Raw genomic sequence first — 15,177 nt, 5'->3', positions numbered from 1 at the left:
CTAGTTATAATTCTCTAACTATGAAACTCAGTTATAAGCCAAAATTAATAAGTTTTAAATCTAAGTGATAAGTTATAAGTCTAAGTGATAGGAATAAATTAAATGCATAAATTAAGTTGTTAAGCGCCCTTGAGATGGTTGACTCACGAAAACGGCGCTATACAAATAATCCAAAAATAATAATTATTATTATTACATTATCGCTCGTCTGATTTCTCCAAACAATCAGTTCCAATTTTGAAAATAGCACTTAAATTCAAAGCGAATCTGAGTTCTAGAATTCATTAAACCGGAGTTACATACGCACAATGAATAATAGTATTTTTAATTATAATCATTTTATAATATTCAGTAGAAGTTTTAAAGAGCCCTTTCATATTTACTTGCTGAAGTCCCTGGCGCTGTCCAGGCTTCACGCAGAAATCAGATATAGACAGTGACCTTCCTCTTTTTTTAAAAATCAAGTGTGCAAAATTTCATCAATCTCGGAATAAAACTGTAGATTTGTATAAAAAAACAAATTTCGACTGCCCGCCCGGTGTCAGCCATGTGGCCGCTATAGACATTCTATTTTTTTAGGAACAGATAGATAAAGATAGATTTATGTAACTTTGTATAAAACTACCCAAATTAAGGCGATGCACTACGTCGTGTAATATTTTAAATTGAGCCGCTATCAATAACAACCCTTACGTAGATGGCGATAAGGTTTAAATTCCCGCTTAACACGCTTGATTTATGCAAGAAAAAAACATGGCCAAAAAGTGCCTTTTATTTTATTTTGTGGATGTTCAGGCATAAATATTTAAATTTTTTCGATCATTTTATAAATAACTTAATTTCCCACATTATACAATGAAATCATAACCGAAAATGGTTCGTAAGTAGAAGATTTTGAACTTTAAATCAGTTTTCATAGGCCTTATACATTATTTTTTTCTGGGCTTATAAAAAGACTTATCTAAAAAATGCTCGATTGTTTCAAAGGCCAAGATGTATTCTACTCGCAGTATTTAATTAAAGCGTCTGAAACATTTCTAGGCGACCAAATTTTCAAACCCAAAACACATGATTTTTCATTACTACGTATGGCATCGCCTTAAGTTATAAATTAAAACCAACATAAAATGAATTTTAATTTTTGATCGTAAAAAAGTTACAGTGTGCGAACAGCATTTTTGCATAGTATTACATTATCAATAATATGTATTTATATTAAAATATTGTTATGTACATCCCACTCGGAAAACAAACCACCGAACCGTTAGGTCACTTGTTGGATGTTGGGTTGCTTTATTTAGACATACAGAATGTGGACCAAAAATGAATTGAAACTAATATTATTTACGTCATATTATTATCTGAACTATCTTGTTTGGAGGCACCTACACATTTAGCAATGCTAAAATTATAAACAGCGAAAGAAAACCGATATGATGCTCTGTTGGTGCTGGAGAATAATTCTCAGGACTCCATGGAAAGTCAGGCATCCATTCCGGAAGAGCTAGTCATAGAAAAAAAAAACAATACACTGACAATACAAAACTGGTTTTTATTAATTTTGTAAATAATGTTATAAGAAAGCAAAAAAGTTAATCAACTGAAACTGTCACAGATAATCTAAGCTATAATACTGCATTTTTCAAAAGTTGTTTCCTTTACGCGTTCATACATTACTATTGAAAAAAAAATTTAGTAGTTTTAATTTATATTTTATTTGTATTGTACTCAAGCGAAACGATACGAAAACCTTCAATTTATCTAAAGCATATTTTTTGGTATTTATAATGTACACTAATTCGTTATAAAGATTAATCAAAATATTGATTTGGCATTAAGCTTCGCCTTAAGTAATAGCAATACTGGATTGCCAAAAAATATGCATACACTTATGTAAAAATAAATATATGTAGGTAACTAACTTAATATAAAAATATGAGGTAACGAGTAAATGCTTATGGGTAGGTATGTATGATATGTAAAGTATATTTCAAGTTGAGAAGATGTCTACATATTATTATAAGATTAAAAAATGCTATTTCCAATGAAATGACAATGACAAATGACATAAACAAGTAAAATACCAAATGTCATACATTCATCTTGACAGTAAAAATGAAGATCTGCAGATTTCGCTCAAAAAAGTGGTGCAACATCCCTCGAGGAGGAAAGGGAGGAAAATTTTTGAAAAATATATATTTATAAACTAGGTCGAGTCAGGTATCGTTTACTATGTTTTCATTCGTGCGAAATCAAATATGACCACTCGCAAGTTAATTGTATCAATATTTGGTGAAGGTTAAACCCGTAGAGGTAAATTCGACCAAATTTATTTTGTGCATTTTGGTATTATTTTACCTGTGCCTCAGCGCAGGACCGTAAGGATTGGAGGGGCCAGGATCGATTCACGATCCTCAGCAACAAGGCAGCATACTATGGTGGTCATTGAACAGTTAGTCAAATTTCAAAGTTTATTCAAGTTCTGTTTTTATCCAAATACTGTGAAACATCCGGTCCATGATGAAATGATAACAGAACTTGAATTGACCTTTCGAAAACATTGAAATTTGATAAATAATCCATATTCTGTAAACGAAGCGGCCTAAGCAATAAGCATGTGGACTTATTTGACCACCCGTAGAACTTGAATTTTAACGTAGAACTCGCAGAACTTGAATTTTAACTTTGAAATTTAATAAATAGTCCAAGTTCTGTAAACAAAACGGCATACAGCAATAAGCATCCGGACTTATTTGACCACACGTGAAGTGTCCCCAAAACACACTTTGAGCTTATCGTTTACCGCTAATTAAGCAAACGTACCGTGACATTTGGAAGTGAAGAGTTTCTTGCTGAGTTATTATTGTCCCGATCAGATAATATAATATGACAGCTGGACAGATAATATAATGAATAGCTTGTCTCGATGTGTTGACAAACTCGCAGACGGTCATTATTAACTTATTGGACACATCCACTTGGTTTTGCTGCCAATTAATTATTTGATTGTCCGAGAAGCCGCGACTCTGCTCGAAGCGGTCCCGGAACTTGAGAATCAATGTTGCTGTTGTTGCTGCATGTGATGTCCGATTTATTATTCATGTTAATTTTACATCTTATCACAATCTCAGTGTATCCTTGACATTTCTTTACTATTTTGGAAGATACGATTGTCCAACGTTTATGAATTAAGCCACTTACACAATGATTGTTGGATATTCTATAGCAATTATTTTTTTTTAAATTTTAAATCATGTTTTCAAAATTGCAACAATTAAAAAAAAAAAAAGATTTTTAATAACTTTATAGTATATATATTTGAAACCGCACATTTTAAGTGAGTAATTTGTGAAATTACACAATTCTATCAAATAAAATTTACATACACACGCCGGGATTTGAACCTGTGACCTAGAAGCTTGCTTGTCGAGAGCTTTACCCCTCGACCATGGAGGCCGTCAAAATATTATGCTACTTCACCTATTTTAACTCGACTGTTTTGCATTTCGTCTGTAGATTGATTTGTACGCCCCGTTTCCGTTTCAAGATGGTGGCCGTTTTAATGTTTCAGTAAAGATAATTTTTTTAAATGTCTAACACGAGCGTATGTGGAATTGACCTGTTTCACCGTATCGCTCGCCATACATTCCCAATCAGAATAAAGAGCGATATGGGTGGCCAGGCCAAGCCCACATATATATTATGACTATGAGAGTATAGCGCTCGTGTGAGACTAGCTTTATTCGAATTTTTTTAAATATTCCTACCTGCCTGAAGAAAGTTTGAAAAAAGAACTTTCATTAAGGCGATGCCATAAGTTGTAATGCAAAATCATGTGTTTTTGGTTTGAAAATTTGGTCGCCTAGAAATGTTTCAGATGCTTTAATTAAATAGTGCGAGTAAAATACATCTTGGCCTTTGAAATAATCTAGTATTTTTTAGATAAGTGTTTTTATAAGCCCAGAAAAAAATAATGTATAAGGCCTACGAAAACTGCTTTAAAGTTCAAAATCTCCTACTTACAAACCCATTTTTGATTATGATTTTATTGTATAGTGTGGAAAATTAAGTTATTTATAAAATGATCGAAAAAAAATTAATATTTATGCCTGAACATCCACAAAATAATATAAAAGGCACTTTTTGGCCATGTTTTTTTTCATGCATAAATCAAAACAGGCGGATGGTGTTAAGCGGGAATTTAAACCTTATCGCCATCTACGTAAGGGTTGTTATTGATAGCGGCTCAATTTAAAATATTACACGACGTAGTGCATCGCCTTAAGATGATAACGTTTCTTCGGATAGATTGTAAAATTCCTTGTCTATATAATAATACATAAAAAATGTATGTTTATTTGTCTGTTTGTCCCGTACGCGTTCCTATCCCATACCATTCATCAATTTTTAAATTTCAAGATTTGTTCTTATTAGTATCAGGAGTTTTGAGAAAGTGGTTTGAATTGTAGAAAAGGACTCTAGAGAAAAAACGAGTTATTTATTACGAAGTAAAGTCGACATAATGAAGTTTTTTAACAGTAACAATGTGGATTTCCTTATAGAGGAATACATGAATCAAATAATTATTTGTGGTAAAAAGAGGTGTAAGAAAAATGTATGAGTTGGAAGTGAATAGTTTAAGATATTGAGGACGACCGAGGAAGACAAGGCACGATCAAGTGAAATAAATACTTATTACAATACAATGCACTCAGTTGTCAGGTACCTACTTAACCTAGTACCATTCATAAGTCCCCGAGCTAGTTTGAAATATAAAAAATAACATATTAATGTATTATATGCGTTTATAATAAAAATGGTTGGGTATCATTGAAGAAGAAGATAACACTATTAAATCTAAACATGAAACAGTGTACGGCAAAGTATCAAAAGACACACACATACTTGGGACCTAAACTGTACAACAAAATCCCCCCTGAATTAAACATAAAAACTTGTAATATTTCCTACATAGGCCCAATAATAACTAAATGGTTGATTGGACTGGGCAGAGGAGAATCTGAAAAAATGTTAAAAAACGTCACATAATAAATAGACATAGACTAATCACACACTATATATATCTTCCATTATTCTAATTATTGCTCATACACAATTGAAATATACACAACAGCTCAAGTTCGACTCTATCATAAGATTGTAACGATTAAACATCACAAATTAAAACATTAATGAGATATATTATAGACATAGACAAATCACACACTTACTTTCACATATTTTTGGTTCCTTGGAACGAGCAATTTGCCTAGTTAGAAACCAATAATTTCGACCTGATAAGGTACAATAATCTATAATCACTAAAAATATTTTAATTATATCTTGTATCATATACTGTGTGTAAATCTAAAGGAATAAATAAATAAACTGAGAATGGAACCCAGGATTTCTGTCTTACCGGTACAATTCCTCTAACCACTTCGCCATTGGGACCAAATTATTAACAAGATTTCACTTGGGTATTTAAGTACCTACTCACAAATCTTATGATTTCAGAGGAAGTTTTGGTTTTGATTTATTAAATAAGAGAAAATTAGAAAAATTCTTATTTTTGGATGCGAGGTCTACTATTCCCAGAACTACTAGAGTAAGTTTTCAAGTTAATTGAGACAGAATGCAAGAGGCTCATGTTCGTGTTTTCGTGTCCGAGGCGCCAACGAACGCGCCTCATTAGCCACCTGTCATTTTGTTATTTTATTTTCCCGCTTAAATATTTAAGTAAGTATTACCTGCCAAAATATTCCCGCCCAGAATGTTTTTTTTACTGCTCTTGTTTTTGGATGTTGGGTCTATTTATAACCACCGTGATTTGTTATGTTGGAATTCGCGAATGCCTCTTTTAAACTCTTGAAGTGGGCTGACATATTTGGCTTTATGAGTAGGAATATTATGATATTTCTGCGGTTGCACGTAGGTCGGAATTTTCTATCCACCCACATCTTTTGGGCATCGTGAGAAATAAACTTATTATGATATAATATTTGACAATAGCTATTCTTCTAATTACCTGCTATGCAAGTTACTTCATGATTTCAGGAAGTCAGGAATCCGGGTGTAAGTCACTCTTTTTTATGGTTTCTTAATTCTTTCGCCAATAAATAGTTTTCAATCCCGCAATTCAAAATCCCGTGGATTTATGAGATTTTTATGTACGGTATTTGCGAGATTGCGGGATCCAAAAACGAATTACACCAAAACAGGCTGTTTATGAGCTATGGACGACATACACAAAAGGCATCATGAACACACTCCGAGTACAGTACAACCACGCACACAGAGCTCTATTTGGCCTCCCCTGGCGATGCAGCGCCTCACAGATGTTCACCGAAGGAAGGGTGCATGGGTTCGCTGCTTTGATGCGCCACAGAATAGCCGGGACGAGTCAGCGCTACCAGAGATCGGACAACACTCTTGTCCAGGCCGTTGCCCAGTGGCAGGGAGCGCCTCTACACCAGAGATGGAGAATTTCACTCAAGCCACCGTAAAGTCCTAATGTCCTAATGTGTTATTTATTTCTATATTGATTTTGTATGTATTAACTTAAATGTAAACTTTTATGGCAGGCAGAGCATTGCACACACCGCTCTGTCCAGCTGAAATAAACATTATTATTATTATATACATAAGCGGTGGTTAATCTTTGACAATGAAAGAGGAACTGAACTTGATGTTAGAAAGAGAGTATAAAGCCGCATCTCGAGCTCGGAAACGTCAAGACCTGACGAAAACAAAGAAGGAGATGTCCCTTTTGAGAAAGGAGATATCAGTCCTGGCAGACCAACTAGTGTGGAAGCAGAAAGAGCATTTTTCGCTGCTGGAGTTTTGTGCTGATTTTGGTTGTTGGTCTGCGAATATAACGTAACATTAAGAGCAGTTTTCTTGGAGACACGAATATCTGTTAACTTACGGGTGAGGAACTTTCGACATCTTTCTTCGGGAATGAATTAAAAAAAATACTCTAAGATATATAATGGATTGTATGTTTTATTTTACATTTCGGAGTTGGGAGTATTGACATTTGTCTGAGTAATCTATTGTTTTAAAAGATGCATTTTTAAATAGAATATTATCTTTGCAAAGTATAATGTATTTAGTTTTCTGACTTTAAATTTTTTAAACAGAAGTTCTGATACGTTTTAAATAGATTTGTATTTAATATTCATTTTTGTGGCAGCGGTGTGTATTTTTTCTACCCCATCCTATAATGCCATTCTGTATTAGTAATTGCTAACTTAACTAATAATCAACTGACTTATTAATTTTAATTCTTAATATTTCATTTAAATTCATCTAATTTAACGCAATTTCAATTCAGTCTATCTTATGTATACACATAATTAGTCACATAAAATTGTAAAATGTGGGCCTTAGCACGGATAAAGCACCCAGTGTATGAAAATAAATTATTTGAAAGGATTCGAAAAAGGCTTACCCGTGCTGATGCCTGACAGTTCACAACTGTCTTTAATTTATGTCACTGCTTGCTTGAAATATTTCTCTGATGAGTTAACACAAAAAATACAATGTTAATCGTCAATGATCAGGTAAGGGCAGGTAATCTGGCTAGCTCGAAGCAGAAGGCGCTAGTGTGGTCGGCGGTCATTTGCATGACACAAAAACTATGTAACTAACTAACCATCACGCCGTTTCCCCGCAGGGGTTGGCAATGAGGAGGGACTGCCAAACAACTCGGTCTTGTCACACACTCCTTGCCTCATTCACATTCATATATCGTCTCATACATACTCTGACTCTTGACATGGCCCGTTTCAAGTATCTGATTCACTCAATCGTGCTGTGTCTTCCTCGGACGTCCCCGACTTCTGCAACCATTCATATTTGCATAGTATATTTCTTCGCTCAATCGCTCTACATGCCCAAACCATCTGAGCGCCCCTGTCTTAATCTTACTCATTACGCTTACATCAGCCTCGCACTCTTTGCGGATCTCCACATTTCTCACACGATCATACATAGTTATACCCCACATACGCCTCAGGGATCTCATTTCTACAGCATTCCATTAATGGAGGACTGAACGTAGTTGGCGCTTGCAAAAAATTGTCCAATGAAGCGAAGCTAGCAGTCCACAATGGAGTGCTGGTACCTACCCTGATGTATGGAAGTGAGGCATGAAACGGGCAGAGAAAGGAAAATTATGTGATACGGTTTAGAATATATTGTTTTATGGACGTTTTTTGTTAATTATATGCTTTTATTGGCCGGTATTTGTTGACATATATGGTGGTTGAAGAATCAAGGAATTAAAAATATTTTAGTTGGGATTCTATCTTTATTTGACAGTTTAAAATTCCTCTTTCGTATCCATTACAAATTCATCTTCGCAGACTAGCAAATAAAGAATACTGAGCAATTTATTACAACAATGCCAAAAACAAAACAGCATCACCATAAAGCATGTTTTTTATACATACTTACGTTATATAAAAAAGTAAAATCCGGAACGAGCATGCAATAGGTAATTCAACTGAGTTATGCTTTACAGTTCGGCGCCAGTGACAACTTACAAAAAAATCTGCATTGCATTGCTTCCATGGGCCACTTGCACGAATTTTTTTATTGATTAATTTTGTTTTTTTATTATATTTATTTTTATGTTCATATTTCTTATATGTTACAATTTATTTGTGTTCTCTCGTCTAACATACTAGACTAATGTCCGTAACATGGTAGTCATACATAGATTATATAATGTAATAACTAGAAAAATAATATTATGTGTAATAAAAAATAAAGCATATTAAATAAAAACAAAATATATAAACCCTAATAAAAATTGATAAAATTTAACGTTAAAATTATTTTACAGGAAAGGGGACTTTTTATATTGTTTATAGAATTTATTTATTTAAACCCCATATAATGGCTTTTACAATACAGTGATAATCGAGTTACAAGCGTACAGTGGTAAACAGGATTATTATCCTGTTTACCACTGTTTATAGCAATAAATTAAAGAACAATTAACGTGTACACAAAAACACTATTGCATGTGATGCAGTTATTAATATAAGTGCAGTAAGACAATGCATAATTCAAAAGAAATATATACCAGTGTAACAATAGTTGAACTAATTTATACTAGGCTTGTATAAGACCTGTCATAAGTCGAAGTGTGAGGTGTCTATGATAATAGTCAGTAGTGAGTTTATTGTTACCCACAAAATTAATTAATTAGTTGAGACGGTTTACACATAGTTCCCGTGAGCACTTACGAGTATGTTAAAAGTCCATCTTGCTATCTCCAATTTTACCTCATTCCTTAACAGTAACCCGATTCCTTTTATAAAGTTCACCAGTTTTGTCATTGAATATGAGGCTATGTCTTCTGTTTGCGCAATGTGTCTTTTCAGATCTCATCTCTCCTCTCCAATCCCCCTTGGTCCCTGAAGGCTCTACGAAAGAAGAGGGCCTCAACTCTCCTCTCTACTCCTTGGTTTCCTTTAAGGCTAGAATTCAGAAAAGTCCACTTCCCCTTGGTTTTTAGGCGATTTATAAAAAAATGGTTTTGTTTTCCGTTGTCAAAAATGTATTTTCATCAATACATTGCGGTGGTGTTAAAAATAAGTTAAAAAAATTAAATCAACCAAAACCGAAAAAAAAATATCACGCAAGTGGCCCATTGTAGTGCAAAGTCAGCAGTTTTATTGGCAACATTCAAGCGTTTTAGAGTTATAAAAAAGTATTCCTTTTGAATCATTAAGTATTAAAATCCAGACTTTATTGCTGGACCTCCATATTAACGGATTACTAATTTCCTCGGTATGTTCAATAATTATTTTTTAAATCTGATATATTGCGGAGGTTACCACTTCGCCGGATCTAAAATATATGTGCAAACGTAACGTATAAACAGGGACCGATTGAGGCTCACATTATCAAATAACATTTTTTTAAGTACTTCTAATGTGTTAGTAAAAAAATTAAAATAACCAATTGATTTCATACACTTTATTTTCCCCCTGATGAAATCAGTGATTTTTTTTCAGAGAATTTCTGGGACTAACTACTACCTTAATATGTACTTCGCATTGTTCAGAATACTATTGGAGGGTTATAATGTGAATTCTTCAGTGAACATTTTCGGCTTTATTTAAAAGTAAATTAATAAATTTCCATGTTAAAAGTATTTCATAATACATAATTGTGAAAAAAAATCAAAATCGTGGTACATGATAAAAACGCAATGTACTAACTTTGGCGAGAATGCCTATTTATCGGTGTACTAAAGGTGTTTATTATAAGCATTGAATAGAGAATTTTATTTAGTCATTAATTAGAAGATATTTAAGATATATTCCCAGCTAATAATAAAACTAATTTTATAAATACCCTAATATAATAGAACTTCATCCTTCTTCTGGCGCTTGTAAAATTAGATTGTTAATGTTAATTTTGTTAATTTAAGTTTCTACATATGTAAATATATATTTTATTAAGATAGGCCTTAGTCGTAAGTCTCAGACGTAAGTCACTAGTTTTAAATCAGTAGTTCTAGTTTTAACTATTTAAGAAATATATTTGTACAGCGCCCTTGAGGTGATTTCTCACGAAAACGGCGCTATATAAATTAGCCATTATTATAAAGTATTTAGCGAAAATGAATTAGAAATGGAAACCTGGAAATTAATAGAAAAGTGTATTTATGTTTATGGACAATATATTATATATCTTGAATATTGGATTATTGATGTCGTTAAATTTTTTCAATTATTTATTTAGTCACAAGTTTGGAAGGTCGTTAACTTCAGCGACGGCGTTTCGCGTCATTTGCTTTTGTTTCGTTCCTTTCCAATAATACGAGGATCGGCTCGCGTTTCGACTCGCAAATCTATTCGCGCCATTATATATCATTTATTTGTAATATTATGACGACCACCTTAGACTTAGTGGCCATTTTTATATTTTGAAAAGTGATATTTTGTTTAATCTCGACCGAATTTATTTAAAAGTTTTACTTTTGAAGGTATTTTTTCAACATTTAATTTTTTTAAATTTAATAAGATAGGTATTATTTTTAGTGTACGATGTATCATTTAATGCAAAACACGCCCTCTGAGACCCAATGTTCTTTCAAATGAAAGTAGAAATAACTTTTTAGAAGACTTTTTAGCCAGAATTAAAACTGGCAATGATAAAACACATTTGATGCTTGATTGAAAATTGGTAGAATAATTTGAAAACGTTTGGATTTTTTTCAGTAACTATTTAAATTGGTAGACTAATTTTTAACAAGCATCAAATGTGTTCTACCATCGTCAATTTTAATTCAAGAAGATTGACGAAAAATATCCGAATAGAATATTATATAAATATGTAAGTATAAAAATGTTACTTGTTTGGCCCTGGTTACTTATTAATACAAATGGTTATATTATGCTATTAACATATTTTATCAATTTGCTGAAAAGCAATTTTCAGCACCGATAAGTCAAGTATTTAAAATGTATTTTTACTAAGAATGTGGTGATTCACAGAAGAATTTTGATGTTAAAACACGAAAAATAACCATTATTCAAGACGTTTATTGAACACGCAAGAGGCAGGAATGCAATTAAGTGAACTTTTGAAATAAGCGACGATTTACGATAAGTATAGTTTCCAAATAATGAATTGAATAATCATGTATTTTTATTGTCCATTTAAGTAATTGAAAATATTTAATAACAAGCTAATTATGCAGATATTGAATGCGACGCCAAACCAAATATTCCACATCAGCCAAGGAATGGTACATGTTTTCGTCTTGTGATCTTTATTCGTCAAATAAATTAATTTTAAATGCAATTTTTTGAATATTTTAAATGCTTACTTATTATAAATAATATTAAAAAAATGTTTTTTGTGTTGTTTATCTCTAAATAAAAAGAATTATTATTATGTGTATTCGAGAATGAGGAAGTTGACAATTTCGACCAATAGAGAAATGATTGCCAAATTTATTTCAAATTCCTGCCTATAGATTAAATTTATCGATTTATTTTCGTATGACTAAATTTAATATTTATTTTTCGGAATAACTTTATTGAGTAAAACCTCAAATTGTAATATTAAATATTGAAGACAATATTAGTGATTTTTAAACGAAAATTTGAAACAGAAAAATCAGAAAAGGAAACGGTCACATCTGGGACTCGAACCCAGGACCCTTGTCATTCCGGGACAGTGCTCTACCAACTGAGCTAATGGGACCCTATTCCCCTCGGTCACTTTTAACTGTATCATACTTCGAATAAGAACTACTAACATTGTCTTCATTTTTTCCACCGCACATTTTTATTGGCAACTATCTTTATGTATGATCGCAAGATTCAACCCGAACTAAATGCAATCCAGACAGCGTCTTTTTAGATAAACCTATTTTATTTTTTATTTTTAATGTGCGACATCTGTTGACTTTTCTGCAAGTGTAGAATGAATATTTATTTTTCGGAATAACTTTATTGAGTAAAACCTCAAATTGTAATATAAAATATTGAAGACAATATTAGTGATTTCTAAACGAAAATCTGAAACAGAATTTAATAATTTAATTTAATTTAATAAAATTAATTTGAAACAAACAAGGGTCCTGGGTTCGAGTCCCAGATGTGACCGTTTCCTTTTCTGATTTTTCTGTTTCAGATTTTCGTTTAGAAATCACTAATATTGTCTTCAATAATTACTAAATTTAATATTGACAAAGATTTGTTTGAAGATTGAAGTGATCTGTTTTTTTATGTGAATAACGTTGAAGGTCCCAACTGCTCACAACCGTCTGGAACCAGCGAGACTATGGCTTATGGTATCCCCAATTGGGGTATGTTGTGAGGCTGAAGGTAATGGGGAGAGGAAGGAGATGGGGAAGAGGACGGTGGCGAAATACCTGGCTATTCAGTTCTGGTCACCAAACACGGCTAAAGGCATTGTGAAATAAAACAAATTAATCAAATAGATTTTGCTTGCGCACGCCGGTAATTGATCCCGCGACCTGCGGATTGCTAGTCGAGAGCCTTACACCTTGACCATGGAGGTCGTTGAGAGGCAAAGCTCTATAAATCTTTTTGTCCACCTTACAATTTAATAATTTATCTGTCTATCTTCTATATTAATAAAAATGTACGAGTAAATGTTCGTTTGTTCAAAATCTTAAATCTCCGAAAGTTCTTCGCCGATTGCTTTGAAATTTTGACACAACGGTGCATTCGACTACGCGTGTGTTTTTATATACCTATATTATACATATGTCACCTGTGACAGGTAAAAACATGTATTTTTTTATAACAGCGCTATTGTTGTATGTAAAAGCAAAATGCCCTACTGTTTTGCTATATGCATAGACATACTGAGCCGCAGCAGCGTGTGGCGGGAAACAGCTAGTTTTATTAATAAAACTTTTGTACATAATATAATAATTAGGTTTTACAAAAGGGTTTTGGAAAACATATCAGTTCAACAATATATTATTCAACTATATTTAATTCTTTTTAGTTGTTCAAAGAAAAGAGATTTTAATTTTAAAATTCAATTAGAAATTTTCTTAAAAAAATCGAATTCAATTTTGAATCAATTTGAATCAAAAATTTCTTTGAATTTTTCTTTTTTGAAAATATTATACAGGGTGTCCGGAAACTCGTAGTACATGCGGGAAACTGGTGAATCTACATCACATTTGGAGTCGATTTTGTAGTATATATTTTTTTTATTTGAGCTTTCGTTATCGAGTAAATCGAGTTTGAAGTTGATTTTTTTTTTTTTTTTTTTTTTTTTTAATCAAATTCTTATAAATTATTACTGAAGATCAAAGTACCCAACTAATTAAAACTATTTGAAAGTAAAACAAATGAAGAAACTCGGATTTGAAGCATTATTTTGAAATCACCCTTCATTTAACCCGGTGTAATCATAAAATATTTCTGCTCTGCAGGGTTAAAACATCTGTTATTCAACCCTAAACACCAGAAAAAACTTTAACCCTAAAATAGCCGAAAAATATTTTTTTTTGGTTTTTTTTTTTTTTTGAAAATGCTCAAATCAAAAAATTTTATGTTTTTTTGGGTTCCCCATGTGGTGTAGATTCTCCAGTTTCCCGCTTGTACTACGAGTTTCCGGACACCGTGTATAATAAGCGTTTTTGAGATAATTTAAGATACAATTAAATTACAACTAAAAGAAAGAATCCGAGTACCTACAGCTTATAAAACCAGAACATGCTTATTTGTGAATTAATTACTGTGGGGTTATTTGTTCAAGGACGTCAAGACATCATACATAGATCTTCAAAAGGTCTACCATCAATGGGGAGGACAATTATTGTTATTATAAAAATGTAACTGTAAATTCAATATAATAAGATTTATAATGTAAAGAAACCGTTACACAAACTGATAAAAAAGCAGTTTATCGGGACTTTTAAAAAAAAAAAAAATATATATATATATGTATATATATATATATAATTTTTGCAGTGGGACTGAGTGGGTTTTTTAATGTTATCTTCTTACGTGACTTTTAAAGGCATTACTGTAGTTTGGGAAAGTTAAATGTTTAGAATTAGTATTGGGTAGGACACAATATCAGATGTTTTCGAATCATGATGACTCAGATACTAAAATGAGGTGTTGAGGTGTCCCACCTCAAATGAGGTAAATTGTGAGGTGTGTATGTCATACTATGGGTAGGTAGGTACGCACTTCCAATTCTGAACCCAAACTAACAACCTAAAAACCTCAATAAGTTGTGAGGTGTGAATATTATATTTTGGTAGGTAGGTAGGCACTTCCAATTCTGAACCCAAAATAACAACCTAAAAACCTATTCTGAATAGGTTTTCATCTCTCCCGGCTTAAATAGTTATTTAGATTAGTAATTAAGTGGAAATCAAGTGTAGTTTAAAAAAATGCTTGCATGTGGCGGAAATCGGCCACTATACCAATTCAAAAAGTTGATCGTATGTTTTATTAGTGGTTCTTTTCAGAAGAAGATGAATCCTCGTCATTGATTCCTAGTTCCTAAGTAATTTAATATTCTAACCTGTTATTTTGTAATGCTTAGGAAGCGAAGTAATCGTTTACGTTTACCTTGTTCCTGCCTATTGTTCTGTACCTATTTTTTTTCGATCACAGGAATTTCAATTACAGGGTTTTCCAATAAGAG

Source organism: Hesperophylax consimilis, chromosome 18, assembly GCF_061612785.1.
Source record: "Hesperophylax consimilis isolate HC1 chromosome 18, BYU_Hcon_1.0, whole genome shotgun sequence".
Lineage (NCBI taxonomy): Eukaryota > Metazoa > Arthropoda > Insecta > Trichoptera > Limnephilidae > Hesperophylax > Hesperophylax consimilis.
Note: the sequence above shows the minus strand (reverse complement) of the source record.